Source organism: Stegodyphus dumicola, chromosome 5 (assembly GCF_044657685.1).
Source record: "Stegodyphus dumicola isolate Sdum_Otavi_A_Nest chromosome 5, ASM4465768v1".
NCBI lineage: Eukaryota > Metazoa > Arthropoda > Arachnida > Araneae > Eresidae > Stegodyphus > Stegodyphus dumicola.
The window spans coordinates 164,590,862-164,608,072 of NC_140772.1; the positions used below are offsets into that span (position 1 = coordinate 164,590,862).

Sequence of the window (17,211 nt, forward strand, 5' to 3'; positions counted from 1 at the left end):
TCAAAATATCGATGTGTAATCGTAAAAAAATGGTATACTGTTATGTTATCGTTGACTTTTACACTTATGTAATAAAGAAAATATCTATTTATTAAAAATATAGCAGAATGCTAATTTCACTAGATCGCTGGTCATGAAATACATATTATTCTAATTGTCAAATAGCAACAGTTATCGTTTTCCTTGGACACAAAATTCGCATAGTGAAAAATATAACACATTTCACATCTAAAAATGTTTAACTGGGTTTAAGTGCTTAACTGAGAATGTTACTTTCCAGATTTAAAACTCCGCAGTTAGTTTTTGGTCGTATGCAGTAAAAATACACATTAAGATATGTAATGCAGATACGTAGATCGATTCGTATAGTCTACGCAATGAAAAAAGTCACAGACGATGTGTTAAGAAGCACAGGAAACATTGTCTAGGCTAACCACGTTTCTTAAACGATGACATCTGAAAGAGACCAGCATTTCTGAATAAATAAATACTTATTAGCGTTAAATGTCCCTTCTTAAAGGTTTCCACAGATGACTAAATCGACTGAAATGGTAGTTTTACAGAATGCTCACTGTATACGCAAAGGCAGAGAAATCTTTGGCTTTGAAGAACTTTCGCATTTTAAAAACGAAAACATATAGTGATAATCCACTGAAACTAGTGGGCGGAATGTTTAGTAATTCATTTTCGTTTTTAATTTTAAGAGTAATTTTACAAAGAGTACTATGTAGAAAATGGATATTAGCATCTAACGTTTGTTTTTAGACTGTGGGAGAAATGTCAAGGTTATGAAAAAACTGTACATAGTTATCTGCAGTAATTTAGTATCCTCAAATACATAAAAAACGAGCTTCTTAAAATGCCCAAAAGATTCATCATAAGGATAAGGAAAATAAATATTCCTCGTTTCAAATTTAGCCGCTCCTAGCTTATGAGGCACAGATGCTTGAAGATATGTTAATTTACACTTGACTTTGCAATTCCAAACACAAATACCCATCATAAGCCATCTAAAACAAGTTCGTATTTCAGAAATATATTGGACTAAATTTTAATCCAAAATATTCCTTGAATTTTTATTCACGAATATATTTAGAGCAGGAATATATTTTTAAATATAAATACATTTAGGGATATATATTAGAGGGAGAACGCGACTGAATATTTTAATATAAAATAAGTTATATATCCATAGTCATGTTAATTTACTATGAAAACATCCTTCTCAGAGCACAGGAACTCTTCTCTCTTTTTTGAATTCTAATTTTAAATATTGTTATTCTAAGAAAAACAGAAGCAAAATTGTAGCCGCTAACATTTAAATTTAATTCCTTTTGAGTTTAGAAACAGTGTTGCGTAAAATTCAATCTGTGGTTTAAGTATATATTGTGTTCTTTTATCCCAGTTTAATTTAATCAACTATGCAGGAACAAATGCTTTCATCAAACATTAATACTGACATTCAGAAGTGTTTGCAAATTAAGACAAATATTATGCAAATTAAAGATTGAGAATGAACACGCCAGCTTTTAAAAAGCAAAGTTTACTTCATTATAATTTGAAGCCAAGTTAAAATTAGCATCTTCTTGTTTAATTCCGTAAATAGGCAGAGCTGTCTAATTAATTTTTATCTGGTATTCCCAAGTGTTTACAAGTAGCAAAAATTCATTACCATCGTTATTTTAAGCGTATTTAAATTCTGTTTTTGAATAAAGAAGACAAGAACCCTTGTTACATATCTATTCTTCTGGCGCATCTTTCTTGAATTAACAAGAACGATGTACGAAGAATGACGTAAATGTGAAGGATTAGCGATTATTGAGAAGGTGTTATTAGCTTATAACAAGTTTGTTTCTTTTATATTCCACAAAGAAGAGAAATTTGAGCGTTTGAAAGAGGTACTATTTAAATTAATCTTTTGACGTTGCCATATATTAGATTAAATTATGAAGAAATCTTGAAATTGATATATTTTACATAACTAAATACATGAGTTATGTTAAATACATTTAAACATTTTAAATTCCAGTTATCTGTTAATAGTTTTAGTCAACAATCAGTATTAAAGTTAGAAATAAAATAAGCATTTTTGTTTCTCTTCAAGTAACATAAGAACTGAACATAAGAACTCTCTGAACATAAGAACTCTCTGAACATAAGAACTCTCTGAAAGTAAACATAAGAACTCTCTGAAAGTAAACATAACAACTCTCTGAAAGTAAACATAAGAACTCTCTGAAAGTAAACATAAGAACTCTCTGAAAGTAAACATAAGAAAGAACTCTCTGAAAGTAAACATAAGAAAGAACTCTCTGAAACTGGTAGTTTATAAAAATTATAAGTGTATATAACTATTTTTTAAAGTCGCATAGTATTATAAATATGTCCACAATGTACAAACCGATAGATGAATTGTGGTAACCATAACTTAAATGGAGTACGTGACATCTAGAAAAGTTTGCTTGTTTAGTATCTTGTAAACATTATTTAGTATGGCACGAAATACTTTCCTGAAAATAAAGAAAAAGATATATGAATCCAGAACTATTATTTTTATCTTTATAAGTTGACAAGAATTGACGAATGAAGTATGAATACTCATAGTCTCAATTTGCAACAAAATATATGCGTCAAGTAGTCATTTGATGCCCTGCAATTACACTTCCGTGTAAATCGTATATCCCATTATAAGAGGATTTTTTTCTAGACTCCGTGCATTTATCTTACATTCTATTTCCTTTCGCCTACGAGAGAAGGCGCCTGATGCTGTAGCTGTTAATCCGAACGATATTGTTGCCAACCCGACGAAAATTTATGGTAGTTATTGATTTCTTAATTGGAATACATTACACGTTCAGAACACTAGATTCCACGTTGGATTGCAATACTTATTAGCAAGAATGAATTAAAAATAATTAAATATACTAAAATAATCTATTACTAATCAAATGCTTATAAATAATTACATAAATAAAACTACCATCCATGTTAGAAATATCAACAGACATACTCAAAAGTTTGAAGTAAGATTAACAACCAGCGATTAAAGTCTGAATCACACCTAACTACAGTTAGCCCATACCAGAGAAAAGATATGCTAAATCAATGACTTGTGGTTATATTATTAACGATTATTATGAGAAATTTTTAATACAGATCACCACACTAACAGTGTTGTGACAATACAACTTACAGTATAAAAGTTTATACATTAAAATATTATAATACCCGTGAAAAGTTACTTTTATAAATTAATTACAAAATATTGCCAAAAAGAAATAATTCACTCTTTGAACTGAGCAATAACTTACAAGTTAGGTATTACATCAAGAGAGTCCTTATAAGCTTCACTTACTGTTTGTTGATTCACTTGGGAGTGCATACTGTAGTCCAAACTAATAGGTAATATGGACAGGGGTGGAAATCATGCGTCTAAATCAACCACCGACAATGGAGTAATCATAGGTGAAAAAATATTTCAATACCTATTTGCTCAACAGTTAACATAATTGTTGAATTTTACTAGGACTACACGGCTGCGCACTGTGTTGGATGTCCATACCTCCCAGTTGCTTGCAGTTGGCTTCTTAAGATGAAAAGTAGTTGTGAACTTACATTCAAACACTTAATGCTCCGGTATAGTCTCTCCATCACATTCACTCCCATCGATGTCACAGAGTTTAAATCTATGCAGATATACTGGATATAGAGTATGTTTCGTTACATTCTATGTCAGAGTGTCTCTAGTCCTTTCTCGGTACAAGTTTATTTTGGGAGAAACAAGGCCGTACGGCTTTCTGTTGATGACGCATCCTAGTGTTCTTGCCATTTTGTGAGAACTCGCTTGATGTAAGCACACAGCAACCTGTTTTGGACTGATACATTACCAACAGTACTTTTGGGTCTGTATACGTTTGGGTTCAAGAATATATAAATCATTCTTTTGCGCAAGTATGGCCAGAGTCTCAGACTTCTTGCAGAGTTTTTTAGCGAATCACGTATCCAGATAACATCGGAAAATTTTGTTAATAACCTCTAAAAACAATCGGAATTTGTCGGACTCAGAAAATTTGTAAACATTCATCTCAAAAGACATTTTTACGTAAAGACTTAAAAAACTGTTCTCATGCGTTTCAGCGAATAGACTGCGTGTAAAACCTTTCGGAACCTCCTTATGAAAGGATTATTCCCTGTTATTGAGAGCAAAGATAAATATTTTACGGTAGTCTGAAAATATGCCAGGCATAACAAAATAAAGCTCTTGAGCAAGTACCATATTCGTGGCTGCAAAATCATTCATGCTACTAGAATTTTAATCGTCCTTACTTAGTTTTTCCTCGAGTATATTTTACAAGTAAAGTTAGTCTAATTTCAGGGTAATAACAACGAGAAAATTTGAAATAGCATGACAGTTACCTGTTACGATAAAGGAACATGGAAAGAAAAAATGAAATTTTAGAAAACAGTGATGTCATATGATCCGAAAGATCAAAACTGGAGATGGAATTCAGGCATATAGCTTTCGTGTGTATGAACCTCATGGAATAAACTAATCTCTCGCAATAGTATACTGAATGATATAGGCGTGGTATGTTATTGACGTTAACCTTCAATACTCAAAAGAGCGCAATATCTGACAGATACAATAAAATAAGGTAAGGATATATAAAATATTACATTTAGTTATGCAAACAATTGAGGAAAAATAAAAAAATGCTTTACTGCTTTTAATTACGTATATAGACATATTATCCATTTCGATGCTGCCATTGCACTATAGATTGAATTTCCTTCCTATTGCTCGCCCGATTAAATATTTTATAAGTAAAACACGTAATATTTCACTCAAGTTTAATATTAAGTGAAGCATTCTAAATATTAATTTTCTCATTAGGTGGCAGAAATCTTTTCATCCCATGCATCACAGCTTTCGCACAATTTACAGGGTAATAGTTTACTAAAAGAGAAAAGGTAAAGCATTGGCAAAGGCACTTTTTTCGTGTGATTTAGCATTCATTACGCCATTTTTTTTACTCGAGCTGATAAAATATATTCACTGAACGCAGCTCAATTGAAAGTGTAACAGCTGTCACTGGAATGACTGTTAATTGCGTAAACACTTTCTAATTTCCCTAGATTAAATAAAAAAATATTAATGATTTAGTTATTTTAAAGAGGATCGTGTTTACATCAAACTTATTTTTTGAAAAAATTTATTTTATTTCGTATTGTTCATTTATTTTAAGACTTTGATGCTTAAAAATGTCAATAGCAATGCACGTAAATTTTGCGATACATTAGAAATCTTCTTCACATACGAATGTAAAACGTACTTTGATAGTTTTCAACACATAGTTTTAATGCTATTTTAGTACTTTTTATGAAAAATGTGAATTAGAATAGAAGCAGTTTTTCTGTGGTCTATTAATATTTTTAAGGTTTATTGTTTACTGTTTATTAGCATTTTATTTATTTATTTTTTTTAACCGAATGCGAACAAATATGTAACATAAATTCATAAAAAATAATGCAGTTACTCGTTAAAAATCCATACACTGTAAAGTTTTATCCTTTCGTGCCAGTTTAATTAAGAAAACCATTTTTTTAAAATGTGATTTAATCAATCAGAATCATTTTAAATAAATTTGAAAGGCGGTCAAAGGACTGAAGATACAGATACTTGAAATTCTAGATACAAATATCGAGCTTAAAAATTAGCATTCGATTACATTGTACAGACATTAAGTATCTTTTGGGAAGCAGGAACGATCAAAAATGAGCAACGCCCTCGCCAGGAATCGAACCACGGGCCTCTGGATACGCGCCCAGCGTGCAGATCACTACACCACGAAGGCACGCTAAGAAGGCGGCAGAAATGCATTATAAGATAACAAGAACATGTCTAATTTAAGTTCGGATAACAAGAGTTACAATGCAACTAATTAAAAAATTTTATAAACATTTGCACATTTTTAGGAGACCCGTTGTCAAATCTTGGTTGTGAAGATTCTTCATTCACCACCTTATAGTTCGGGTCATTAGGATTTTGGAAGTAGGAGATGGGAAAAATGAGCAATGATCTCGCCTGGACTCGAAACACGGTCCTCTCGAATTCGTGTCGACCAGTACACCACGAAGACATGCTAAGAAGGCAGAAGAAATACCTTATAAATTTGATTAAAAAGAAGAGAATGATAAATATATACCAAATTCAATTAGCATTGAGGAGCTAATTTTTTAAAAACTACTCGTGGGAGTTTTACAAAACTTGGCAGTTTGGCGTATTTTGAGCGTAGAATCGAAATATGAAAAATAATTGGCATGCCATTTCAGAAAAAGTCCGATTTTATGTTAAAATACCTATATTAGAACAAAGCTATATATAAATTTAATATGTATCCTAAGTCGCGCTTTCGAGACTTGAAAAATGCATTTTGAATTTCGTCAATCAGCCCAGTAGAACGGGAGATATAGAACTGTCCCATTTGTTATTGCGCAGTGTACGTAATATTACTTATCATTAAAGAACGCATAAGAATGTACACGGCTAATCAATATGTAGGTTATTCCCAAAAAGGCCGCTTTGTTGGATTATAATCCCCCTTAAAAATTGATATACTTCAGGTTTGTGATGATTTTAAAACCTTTGCCAATCCCTGGAAGAAACAATGGCCATTTCATTTCCAAAAAGAGGTAAGGCATCAAATGGAGATTAGAATTTTTATGTGAGAAGTCCAATGATCCACATGATATCCAACCCAAAACAATTTTGGAAACATTTAGAAATCCGAGGCTGCCTATACTGAGCCCATGCTCTTTACCTAGGCTATTCATATGAATGTTGAATCATAAAACACCCTACTATTACGTATCTCAAGACAGATCGTGGCAATGAATTTCTTTTTTAATTCGCATTTAATAGTGGAAAAGATCCCTGTAAGATTTTGCATTTTTAAAAACATTTTTAAATAAATTATTTTGTAAATAACCGTTATCGGAAATACTTGGAACCAGAAATTTCTCGAATATCATAGCTCTTTGCTCCATTACATTTTTGTATACTTGCATGAGCTATGTTTAGAAAAGTAATATATTTAATATAGAACAAACTTATATTTGCTATATAAGTTTTAAACGAAGGCAGAGGTAGGTTAATAAAATATTTTGGGAAGTTAAGTTTTGGGAGCTATTCAATCTTCAAAAAGAAAAAAAAAAGAATAGCATAATTTTGGGCATCCGTGTTGTCAGTCTAAATTCTCCGGCACCATCATCCTCCTTAAATAAATTTAAATGGTATCGATACCAATTTTTAGAATTTATAACATTTCTCACAAATAATTGTAGAAAAGAAAAATATGGACTCCATAACAGTAATAAAATACCATATTCTTTTGCCGTATTCTTATCGAACATATCATGCTTGTTATAAGTACCTTTCTCATTAAAAACAGCTGAATAACAATATATATTTCATTCATCATTTAATATTTTACTTAATAGTTATTTCAATCATGCAAGTCTTATACAATGAATATTAATATTAAATAATAATTAATCACTTACTTTTTGTAGCAGTACAGAAATCGATTATCAGGCGAAATTTTTCAGTAATTTCTGAAAAATACAATAGTAAATTTATCATGATATCAGTAAAGCAAAAAATGAAATAAATATTAAATTAATTAATATAAATAACATTAAGAAGCAAATATAAAATTAGAGAAGGTTTAAAAAAATATGGACACAATCAATAAGGAAAAATGTATTCACTTTGTAAGTACTAAATTACAGTAGAACGTGAATAATCTTAAGAACAGTTAAGCGAATAATCGTTTAAGTTCATGTGACAAGAAACAACAAGATGGAAGAGTAACTAACCCTTTATTATTCAAATAAGGTTTAAAAGAACTCCGTCTTGGAGTGTACAATAAAAGCCGACATTTGGGCTTGAACTGAAGAAAATAAGAAATAAACTAAAACTAAGATTAACTAAAGAAATATAGCCGAAGCTATCAAGATTCTAATCGAGTTGACCCCTTAACTCTAATTGACTGCGAAGCTATCAAAGGCCTGAGTACGGCCGAGCGTAATAGCAGCTTTGAGAGAGAGTAGCCCAAAAGGTGAACGCGCACTTATCAAAAACTCTGATTCTCTCTAACTCAGCAAGTAGAACTTCGTGGTTAAATACCGCTCTTCCTCATTACGTATTCGGAATGATCCCAAAACTACGTTCTGGCCAGAAGTAGTAAGTTGAAGTAAGTTGAAGTTTGAAATGGAAAGAACTTAATAAAATTAACATAATTCTTACAACCTAAACTGAGAGCCTACCGTAATTAAACTAAACTGTACATACTGATTCTGTTTTGTTTTTTAATTTTCAATTCATGGAATGAAAATGGAGCTCAACACCATTTTTACGTGCATTAACAAAAACTTACATTACACGAGTATCTTTATTTCCATTTCAAACATTATAAAATGAAAACTTATAATTCATAGAAGAACGTAATGATATTAGAAAGAACTCCTTCCTGAAATAATTTATAACAACAATACCTCGTGTAATTCGAGTCTTGGAAATAAAGAAACAAATAATCATTGAAAGAAGAACGAATAAAAAAGGGGAATTCATTTCAGATAAAGATTTAATTTCAGAAACTTGTTTAATTATAAAAGATTATTTGAGCTTGTTATCGTAATGAAATTTGGATTTCCTTCTACAGCTGCTTTTTTTAACATCATATACCTATGCTTGCTTTTATTTCGTTTTATAAATTAAAATTAAAATCAATAGCAGTGTAATCGCAACATAAATATTCATTTTGCGAATTTAATCATTCTAAAAAAGAAGAGTTATTTTTGTAATATGAGCACGAATTAATCAAACATGATTTTATTTGGTCTAATGTAGACTAAAATGGAAAAGTAAATAAAATATTAGCGTACTAGAAGGAAAATATTTTTCTACTGCTTTTATATTGTAAGGCCCACCAGCGGCCGAGCGGTAAAGTCGCTGAACACTGGTAGTTCGGTCCGAGGTTCGAATCCCGCAAACGGGCTGGCTGCATGGGTGTTTTCGTGGCTTTCCCCATGTGTAACGTGTGTACGAGCCAGTTTCCCTTAGAAACTCCTCCACGAAGGCATCCCTCCCCTTAGGCAGATCGCCCTAGTGTGCTTTGCCGTAATTAAATACACCACACACTTATATTGTAAGTCTACCGTAGTATTGTTATTTAGCTGTTTTCAATGAAAAAGGTACTTATAAGAAACATTATATGTTAGATGAGAATACGTCAAAGGAATATGGTATTTTGTTACTGTATTATAGTATGTCATGTTTTTCTTTTATGTAATTATTCGTGAGAAATGTAATAAATTGTAGAAAATGATGTCCGTAGCATTTAAATTCAGTTAAGAAGAATGATGATGCCGAAAAATTTAGACTGACATCATGGGCGGCCGAAATTATACTATTTCTTTGTATGTTAACATTTTATGAATACTCATTCAGTCTAACTGAATAGGAAACATTAGTAATGCATTCCATAGTCATTCACAATGACTGACTCAAATACAAATTGCTTTGATTCAAAATTTTGAACACTGAAAGAGAAGCAATGCATGAAGTGAAAGGAATATTATTAAAATTTTATTTCTACGAATTCTGTGCAACTTCGATTAGTGATTACTGATTCAAATGTGATTACTGACGTTAAGTCAATAATCACATTTTGCTCATGTTAGTTGGAATATATCGTTTGCTAATATCTCCATAAACAGAAACAGTCTAGTTTTGAAATGATACAGGTTTGTGAACAAATATGGCAGGGGCACAAATTTTTTTTAACTCGGTATTAAGGAAAATTTCACATAACTTAAGATTTGGCAACAAGGAGGTTATTATGGGAAAGAAGGTACTATCAAGATGTACTATTTGTGTTTGAATATGTTTAAAGGGTGTAATATATTAAGAACACATGACATTTTTCATGCATATTTGGATGAAATTTTAGCTGTCTGATATTTCCGTTTCGATAAGATTTATCACATCAAATTACTAAACAGTCAATATACATAGATTTTATACTTATCTCAGTCTGAATAAATACTTTTCAATAATCGTGTACACGAATTAATTAGCTTTGACCAGTAATAGTTGAATTAGAATAATTAATTCTTCTTAAATGCGCATTTAAGTGGAATATTCATATTTTTAATCCCAGAAACGAAATAAAAAGGACACTGCTCACTTCAGTATGCGAAATTCTTCAGAAAACTGTTTTAAATTATTCCAAAATGTAATAGCAGTATAAACTTGCATTTGTTGGGTAAAGAATTTATTTGGAGATTTCAATTACTTTGCCCAGCTCATTTAAATTTTTGAAAATTCAAGTACAAGACTATTATGTTTAAGGAGAGAGCGTAAAATAATATTCATATAACTGCAACTCCTAATATTCATGAAGATTTAAAATCACTATTTTATTAGAATAAAATCAGATAGATAAATTTATGAATATTTCCTTCTCTACCACGTTCAGCGTCAAGAACTTAAGAATCGTTCATATTCTATACTAGGGTTTCCAGGTCAGGGTAGGCCCACCAGCGGCCGAGCGGTAAAATCGCTGAACACTGGTAGTTCGGTCCGAAGTTCGAATCCCGCGAACGGGCTGGCTGCATGGGCGTTTTCGTGGTTTTCCCCATGTGTAACGTGCATACGAGCCAGTTTCCCTTAGAAAGTCCTCCACGAAGGCATCCCTCCCCTTAGGCAGATAGCCCTAGTGTGCTTTGCCGTATTCTCAACACACCAGGTCAGGATAACTTATTTAAAATGATAAACATCTGATATTCATTTAATAATCGTCTATTTAGATATCAAGACAGAAAACAAGCAGAAAATGTTATTATTTAATAGAACTGTTATCATTTTTATTATTTTAAAACAAGCTTATATACAATTGTAACCTTTCATTTTGAGGATTTCTAAATTCTATACTACCACTATTAGTTTTTCACCACAATTTGTTTTATTATGTATTTAAAACTGAGGTCTTATAACTATAACTTTGGTATAAATTTCTTTTTATAAATATATACGTGTAACGTTCTTTGGGAATTATTTCTTCAACATCCGACGAGTTATTGTCCTGAAAACAATTAACGTACGTAATTACATATTAAAATGAGTAAGGTTTTATTTGTTCATTCCTGGTGAATTACAACTAAAGTACGTGTTCATAATTACGTGTAATAATTCGGTATTTGCACTTTTACAGATTATTCAATACCATAATTAAGTCTTAAATAAGAAAGTCGGCTTGATCGTAATCTAATTAAAAATAGAAAGATTCACCTACCATATAGGATGGAAAGGGATCTCGATATATCCTTCAAACAAAGCTATTTTCTTTCGAAAAACATTAAACTGAATTGGCATGCGAAATCTACGAAACAAGACAAATTCTTCCCGTTTTCAAGACACAATTTGCAATAAATATTCATTCGTATTTAACCTTCAGGAGCTTATATAACTTTCTAGACAACCAGGTTTGAATAAATTTATGTGATTTTTGGACAAAGTGTTATCTTAGGATTAATTATCAGTTAAATTAAAATAAATTTCACAGCATGTTATAAATTTTCATCAAAATATTTTTCAGACTTCAGAAACGGGACGCTTATCAAAAGCTTGAATTGGAGCGATTTTTACGAAAATTCCTCCTGTCAGTGAGTTGTTTTCCCATAATTTGGAGACTTTGTGTAACTGCATTTTTGATTGCAATAAAACTGCTATTAAATTGTCATTAATAGGTCGTTTTCCAAATGAAAAGTTGATTAAATTGTTCACATTATGAAATGAAAGGACTTTGATATTGAGAATTTCATTGAAAAAATAATAACTATGAAAATATAATTTGTGAATATTATCGGATTTCAAAATCCTGGAAAAATAAATGATAGTTATATCAAGGATTTTGTATGTAAAAACCCGTTCTAATTTAGAAAGAAGATCTCCTTTGTTCTTTAAGTTTACAGTGTTTTACTGAACATGTAATTTTTTTTTAATCGCGTCACTTAAGCTTGAATTAGAAAGATTTAACATGAAACTTAAATTGCTCCATAACCTCATGACTTTACTATGAATTATTTCCATAAATTCATGAATACATTATGAATAAACTGCATAAATTCATGAATAGATGCTATAGAAAATATGAATGTGTAACTTATTCTGTAAGTGAATGTGTCTTTAGACATTTTGGATTAGTGTAAAAATATTGGAATATTTTAAACATACAAATGCTAATATCATTGTTACATCAGAATTTGCGAATGTGGATTGTACAAAGAATAACCTAATAGCATAAATAATGGGCATTGTTATATGATTCATTTGGTTGCCATGGTTACTTTGCAGACATATTCAACCAGATTAATTTATTCAGCTTTACAGAAAGCAAACTTTTCTGTACTGGCAATACCTTCGCTCTGGTTCTAAGAATTTATCAAACATACGTCTCAGTTAAAAAAGCATATTTTATTTCCCAAGTATACGCAACAGACTATTTAAATGCCATAATGGTTATATAATTTACCAGAAACTTTCTAATTTTTTCCATAAAATTAAGTTGCTTAATATAAACTCTGCAGTTTTATGAATGACGTCATCTAAACCTAATAAGTTTTTTAAGATGACAAAATGTATTAGAAAAGAATTATGACTTGTTGTTTATACATTAAAGACGTGTTCTAGACGACTCATTACTAATTTATGAAACCTATCAAAATTCACTCTGTAAGCACAGCTAAACGCATTTTTATCTTGTGTACAGCCTGTGTTCGTTTCCGAATAGATGACGAAACAAGTTAAGAAAAAACGTATTTCTAAGCATTCCGTCCATATATCCTAACTTTGCATTTTTTGAAAAGAAATTATTTGCATCGAGGAATACTTATTTTATCTACTTTTTTACCCGAAGCACCTATTTTTATTAGTCTGCTGAAGCCAAATGCCAAAATCAAGTGAAACATGAATTTCGTTTGGCTAACGAAGGGGAAAAATGCAATGGTTAGGTTTTAGATTCCTTTTACATATTGTTGAGTTCTGAATGAAGCCTAAACAGTGCTTATGGTAATCTAAAGTTTCAAATTAATAATATTTCGGTATATCCCTTGTTTTATTTACTGTTACTGTCAAAACTACCAAATCCTAAGATAATCAGCTGATCATTCAAGGTCACAAAAAGAACCGTTGTTTCACTGTAAAACAATCTATATTGTATTGTCGCGTGCGTACAGGGTTCGTAATAGATTGAATGCACACAGGTCCACTGTCAGGTTAATAAAATTTATTTTTATCATCAAATGAAAAGCTTCAAAGTTCTGGAATTTTCCTCAGAAATATTTGTACAGGTGTTCACAGTATCACAGAGTACAATCAGTAGTTCCGCTCCGAACTACTAAGAACGTTAAACACAACGCAATTAAAGCTCACTTAAACAGAGCTAACCAGTAGATATCTCAATTCACACCGAACTAACAACTGACAACAACATTAACTGACAGCAGATGCTCTCTCCGGCCTTTTAAAATTTTCAAGCACCGCCGAGATATTTCTAGTAGCTTCTGCTTCTCGAAATCACGGGAAAGCAACGTTTGCAGCTATCATAGTGGTAGATCACATTTATTCAATTACAATACCTATTATGGTGATATAGGGACCGGATCAAAATGTCACCAAATGTTCGCCAAGTTGGGCGACGTTTGGCGATTTATCGCCAAAACCACTTGGCGATATCTCGAAAAAATTACCGAGATATCTATTTACTCAATGTTAAATGCACTTACCTCTGTATTCTTACTTTTCCTGCATAGTTTGTCTCTTTTAGAATTTTCTTATGTTACATTATAGAGAAAAATACAATAATTTCAAATACAATTTCACTAAAATCATCGATTTATGTAAAAAATTCGTAACAGTATATTATCATCTAGAGGCAACGATTAGTAAAATAGAAATTATACAATGTGGTGTAGCATCGGTAATTCAGTAATTTTGAAGTGAGTGTCATTAGTTAGTGAATATAGCAATGATTTCTTTTTTGACGTAAATATGCCGACTACTTACCTCGAATTACATTTAAAGTACAAGATAGACCACAACCAAATTAAATCGCAAATATATTTGGGTGTATCCTTTAATTTAATTATTTAGTAAGGCGAATAGGTCTATCCGCATAAGGTGAGATGCCGTTTCCGAGATAGTTTAAAAGAAATAGGCATTCACATAGTTTAAAAGGAAAAAGGCATTCACGTTGCATATGAGAAGAACCACGAAAGACAGTTTATTCAATCATCGGAAAATAAGGCCCGTCGGAATTATCAAGTGATTAATTTTATTCAGTGGGCTGTTGCTGAAACCTTGTTAGTGCAGGTAAGCTTTAGTTGCTTATGGGTGTGATAACGTTAAGTATACCGAAGTACCTGTTTTCTTCTTCAAGCTATTATCAGCGGTCGAGCGGTAAAGACGCTGAACACTGGTAGTTCGGTCCGAGGTTCGAATCCCGCGAACGGGCTGGCTGCATGGGCGTTTTCGTGGTTTTCCCCATGTGTAACATGTATACGAGCTAGATTCCCTTAGAAAGTCCTCCACGAAGGCATCCCTGCCTTTAGGCAGATAGCCCTCGTGCGCTTTGCCATAATTAAATAATCCAATAATCCAATCTTCTTCAAGCTATATCTTGAATGATTTGCATAAGACTTCAGAAACTGCTGATGCATATTTCTTGCGCTTTCAAATTTTGTTTGCAATGTTCATGCGTTGTTGCAGTATGATATTCAGGAACGTTAAGGATAATAAAATGTTTTCCCATTTGTTCCTTTTGTTTTACTTATTAATATTTAACCGGAATAGTCTTTTAAACATTTTGATGTTATTGAGCGTTATTTTTTAAAAAAAAGAATAAGATATCGTTATTTACGAAAATCATTATATTTATGAATAGCATTTTAGATTATTCATTAACTTATTCTTAGATTCTTGTTGCATTTATATACTACTTATTAATTAGTATGCATTTAATTTATTTCTTATGTTATTGAAACAATGCAACTTCAATCAATGTAGTACCTGCAGATTAAGGGTAATTTTTTAATATGCTGGTGATGTGGCATTTATCGGAAAATTCGACAAATTCATCAAAATGCAACAAGATAATTCAGAAAAAGAAATTGAAATCAAAGAGGAGTACTAATGGAAAAGTTTTATAAAATTAAACACGATGAAAATTTAATAAAAATAATTTAATAAACTATTCATTATTAAAGATATCTGAGTAATACATTTTAAGAGTTCAAATAACTCAGAACACTATTTTCTTCGCAAAAATGCAATAATTCATTTTAACAAAAATTAAACATTTATGGTAAGATTCTTTATAAAGTTTAACAAAACCCATGCAGTTAGACTAATGCTACAGAAGAACTGAAGTTTGAATTCAAAAAGTAAGACACAATTTACAAAATGCTAGGAATTTATCGCATGAATTCGAGTAATTAATTTAAAAATCTAAATACATTACATGTTTATTTTTGTTTCTTGCTTCTTTTAAGCTTATTAACAGACGGTGCTTAATGAACTGGAACGAGATGCGTTAATTGACAGGATTAAGACATTTTTAAAATCTCAAAGACGTTTGCTCGTCATCCGAAAACAAAGCATTAAAAAAGGACTGTTTCCTTTTGCAATATTTAAGAATTCAAAGAACAATTTGCGGGGAACTGCTTCAGTTTTTAAAACGCCGTAAATTAAATGCTAACTAAAATGTTGTAATATGCAGTCTTTTTAAATTTCGGTTTCGAAATTAAAACTAGAATGCTAAATAAATACGAAAGTATGGATAAAAATAAAGGAAATTGTCTCTGAAATTTTATCTAAGAAACTTAATAAACGTAAAATATCAAGCATACGTGGTGACTTCATTAACGTTTTAAATTAAGCTGTGGAAATGGTTTTTAAATATTAAAATATTTTCAGTTTCTCAAGTTTTGAATAATTTCTAATTAGGTTGTTAACACCACAGTGAAGAAGCTATTTGTGTGAGCTTTTTGTTACTAAATACCGAATTTCGAAAGAAATATTTATTGTCAACTTTAAATTTGACGTTACCCTAAAATTTCATAAAATTCGAATTAATAAATATCATATTGAAATTTGTTAGTCATTTTATATTCTTCAAATTCATACATCGGCTATTTCATGCAGCAGTTTTAGAAAGAAAAGCTTTTCTATTGAATTATCTCAGAACTATAATGTTCGTGGTTTTCAATTCATTTATGTTTGGATTAAGGTAAGTTTATAAAAAAGTAACTAGAAACTTGAGTTCAATTTTCAAAGATTTCTTTCAGCAAGATATGAAACATGGGATATTTTGGTCTACGAATGTTTGGCTTTCACTGTCCCATTAAAGTCACTGATTACGATTTTCTAATTTCTACTCTAGTTCAGTGTTCAGGATCTATCAAACCAAATTATATAGCATTACTTAACCCTTTGCGGCACAGTATGTCCGGTCTGGACACACCTAAAAATTTCCTTCTGTACGCACAGAAAAATTAAATGAAAAAGCATTTATAAGTTACTATAGGTTACTCTGAACCTTCTTTATTTATAGTAGATGGCAGTTCAACACAAACCAGTCCATATATTTTAACTATGTTTAGTTTTTTAAGACACTCATTTTTCAAAGAAATCTTCCAGATTTTTTTGGGGTATAAAATGAATTGTTTGAAAAGAAATTTCTATGTTATTTTTTGGCTGTATGCTAATCTCCTTATTCTATATTAGTTTTAAATTTTTACCTTGAAATCTTCCTTAAATTAAACGGCGAACCCTGGGTGTGCCCAGACCAAGCTCACCGATAATCTAGGACAACTGAGAATCTGTATTCTTTGTTTCTCCGCATCTCATCAGTCAGTTCATTGACAACAATGCTCGTTTCAGCGCTCTCTTCGAAGATCTGGGCACACCCACAGAATTAAACGATAAGTGCTATCTTCACAAAATTTTACTTCTCCTCTAGGCCTAATTAAACTGCTTACCTTTTTTTTAATCAAAACTCCAACATTAGAAGGTAGCGTGCCGGAAAGGGTTAAGGGACTATTTCATATATTCACGTTTATGTATGCAGTTTGCACTTTAAAATGATTAAG

General features: G+C 31.2%; 1 long non-coding RNA gene across 1 annotated transcript in view; it reads right to left on the reverse strand.

Moving 5' to 3' along the window:
- The window catches only part of LOC118194797 (uncharacterized), a 711,088-nt gene that overhangs the window by 297,213 nt on the left and 396,664 nt on the right, over positions 1-17,211 (reverse strand). Inside the window, exon 4 of the long non-coding RNA XR_015041019.1 lies at positions 7,564-7,614. This is a non-coding gene — a long non-coding RNA (uncharacterized LOC118194797). The remainder of the gene's footprint in view (positions 1-7,563; positions 7,615-17,211) is intronic.